The sequence below is a fragment of the Carlito syrichta genome, unplaced genomic scaffold, assembly GCF_000164805.1.
Source record: "Carlito syrichta isolate Samal-C Ts95f unplaced genomic scaffold, Tarsius_syrichta-2.0.1 Scaffold309494, whole genome shotgun sequence".
Lineage (NCBI taxonomy): Eukaryota > Metazoa > Chordata > Mammalia > Primates > Tarsiidae > Carlito > Carlito syrichta.
In genome coordinates this window covers 44,431-47,889 of record NW_007253590.1, presented here as the reverse complement: position 1 = coordinate 47,889, position 3,459 = coordinate 44,431, and the positions used below count along the sequence as shown (strand labels likewise).

At 37.9% G+C, this 3,459-nt stretch overlaps 1 pseudogene across 1 annotated transcript; it reads left to right on the top strand.

The window, feature by feature from the left end:
- The first annotated feature begins 1,729 nt into the window (after positions 1-1,729).
- On the top strand, positions 1,730-2,919 carry LOC103269820 (annotated as a pseudogene). The gene has a single exon (XR_504922.2). The product of XR_504922.2 is annotated as a glyceraldehyde-3-phosphate dehydrogenase pseudogene (transcript).
- The last annotated feature ends 540 nt before the right edge of the window (positions 2,920-3,459 follow it).

The following is a 3,459-nucleotide window of genomic DNA, read 5'->3' as shown; positions in this document are numbered from 1 at the left end:
TATAGCTGCATAAATAGTTTAACTTTATCAGACATTTTGAGAAAAGTTCTACAATAAAAGAGAAAAGCACAAACACATAGCTAAACACGATTTATGAAGGGAAAAAAGTTATTTCATGGAACTGTCGAAAGTTCTTTAAAAATATTTAATTAGCAACTTTAGATAGGCAACTTTGGTATGTCCCAGAAATCAGGTTAAAAAACAAATAATTAAAAACAAAATAACAATATCAGAAATTTAAAAATGATAAAATCTCAACAAGAGGTTTAACAAGAAAAGTAAAAACATTATTTAAAAATAAAAATAATAGAGAAAAGTAGTAGGGGAAAGACAAGAAAAATATAAGATTATTGAATCCTTAAATTATCTAGGTCTACTCTTTGGCTGATGGGAATTAAAAAAGCAATACGGCATAAGAAAAGGTAAAAGAATGATCAAATAAATAAAGCAAACAACTTTCGTCTTAATGTAATCCCTTCTTCTACTGAACCATAGTCTCCAGCAGTACAAGAAAGGTAATTGTTAAGCCCTTGCTTTTGTAAGAAAAAAGAAAATATTTGTTCTATATTCACAGTTGATTAAGGAAATGTTAAGTTTAGATTTCTAGGTTGTAGATAATGTTTTCTCAGAATCTTAAACACTTGCTCCACAATCTTCTAACACCCAGTGTTACTGTTGGAAGGAGAAAAGACTAAGTATTCAGGGCAAAGAGTTTTCAATAAGGGAAAGAGAGAACAGGAATTCCCAGAATAAAAGCTGTCTACAGGCCTTTATAGAAACTAGGCTGAGGGAGGGACATCAAGGTGGTCTCCTATGAGAGCGGAAGATCATGGTATCTTGTGAATAACAAACTTCAGGGGAAATATAAATCATTGTTGAAGGTTGACAGATACGTTGGTGCTTTTTAAAAAAAGGATATAAACTAAAACAAAATTTATAATAAAAATAATTGATATAAGTAGATTTTAAGTGTTCTTACCTCAAAAATAATAACTTTGTGAGGGAACATATATGTTAATTAAGTAGATTTAGCCATTCCAAAATGTGTGTGTGCATGTGAGTTTACAAACATTCCAAACATCAAAACATCATGGTGTACACAATAAATACACACAATTTTAAAATTGTATTTGTCAATTTAAAAAATAAAATAAGCAGTATGAATTTCCCAAAAAACAAAAATTTATATGAGAAAAAGTACATGAGAATATTTGTGTTTGTTTTCTGAAAGAGTGGCGGGACTTTTGGAAGAATAGATAGTAAGCAAAGTAGTTAAAATTATTATTAGCTATTTTTGATATTCATAAAAAACCAGAATTTTTATGAATATCAAAATAGGAGTATGGAAAATTAATTCAAAATGTGACATTTGCATAGTCATAAAATATATAAAGCAATGGTTTAATTAAAATTGTGGTATAAAAATATTGGAAAGGTGGAATGCAGAGAAGTATATGGGGTAACATTTAACATATATAAATTCTCAATTTCTAGAAAGGAAACTTAGGAAATACTATCTGAATTTTGAAAACAAATGCCAGTATATGCATATTATTTAGAACAATCAAAAGAATTAAATTTGTTGCCTCTGGGTGGCAGGCTTGGATATTAGAAGAATGGAGATAGAAATCTCTATTTTTATATAGTATATTCTTTATGCTTTAAAAACATTAGTGATCTCTGCTTCTCCAGTTCGACAGACGGCATCATCTCTCATTCAGCACCAGCCATGTCCTTGAGACACCATGGCGAAGACAAAAGCAGCAGTGAACAAATTGGCCGTATTGGGTGCCTGGTCACCAGGGCTGCTTTTAATTCTGGCAAAGTGGATATTGCCATCAATGACCCCTTCATTGACCTCAACTATGTGTCTACATGTTCCAGCATGACTCCACCCACAGCAAGTTCCATGGCACCGTCAAGTCTGACAGCGGGAAGCTTGTCATTAATGAAAATCCTATCACCATCTTCCAGGAGGGAGATCCCACCAAAATCAAACGGGGCGCCACTGACACTGATTATGTGGTGGAGTCCACAGGTGTCTCCACTACTTTGGAGAAGGCTGGAGCTAACTTACAGAGGTGAGCCAAAAGAGTCATCATCTCTGCTTCCTCCACTGACTCCTCCATGCTTGTGGTGGACACGACCCACAAGAGGTACTAGGACAACCTCAAGATTGTCAGCAATGCCTGCTGCATCACCGACTGCTGAGCCCTTCTGGCCAAGGTCATCAACGACAACTTTGGCATTGAAGAGTGACCCATGACCACCGTTCACACCATTACTGCCACCAAGAAGACTGTGGATGGCCCATTTGGGAAGCTGTGGTGGGACGGTCCGGGGGTCCCTAAAGAGCATCACCCCTGCACCCAGTGACACAGCAAAGGCTGTGGGCAAGGTCATCTGTGAGCTGAATAGGAATGGCTTTCCGTGTCTCCACAGTCAATGTGTCTGTCATGGCCCTGATTTGTTGTCTGGAGAACCCACCAAATATAGTGACATCCAGAAGGCGGTGAAGCAGGCATCTGAGGGCCCCCTCAAAGGCATCCTGGGCTACACCAAGCACCGGGTTGTATCCTCCAACTTTAACAGTGACACCCACTCTTCCACCTTTGATGCTGGGGCTGGCATTGCCCTCAACGACCACTTTGCCAAGTTCATCTCTTGGTATACAATGAATTTGGCTACCGTCACAGAGTGGTGGACCTCATGGTCCACATGACCTCCAAGGAGTAAGAGCCCCTGGACCACCAGCCCCAGTGAGAGCACAAGAGGAAGAGAGAAGCCCCCAGCTGCTGGGCAGTCCCTGCTACACTCAGTCCCCGACCACACTGAGAATCTCCCCTCCTCACAGTGTCCATGCCAGACACCCTGAAGAATGTGGGAAGACCTAGGGAGCCTCACCTCATGTTCCATCAGTAAAGTCCCTGTACTCAAAAATGTATATATATACTCATATTATTTAACAAAAATAAACTTTTCCAGTTAATGTCTAATGTGTGTATGTATTTAGTATTAATTGCATGGTTCAAGAATGGCGGAAGATAAATTAAATTTTAAAAAAATAAGCTGAACAGAAAGGCATGCTAAGGATCTGGACACTCGTATGGTAGTAGATAGAAATTATGAAAGCGTTGAAAATAGCTAATATCAGTACAATTTATATTTTAGCTTCTGTAGTCTTTTATTATGGAAGCACTTGCTGCTTTAGCTTGAACTGCATCTCATTCTAATAGTATCCCTTTCTTTCCTAGCTGTTTTCTAGCTCAGTGTTCTTTACTAGCTTTATTTTACTCTCCATTCAAATTCTGATACTAAAATCTCCTACAGTTTAGCACTAAACACTTCTCTTTTCAATCTACGCCTTTCGTTCAAGAGACTTCATCAACCCTTTGGATCATAAGTAATAGCTATGCTGTGAACAGACCAATGATATCTCCGGTTCAGACCTCTCTTCTA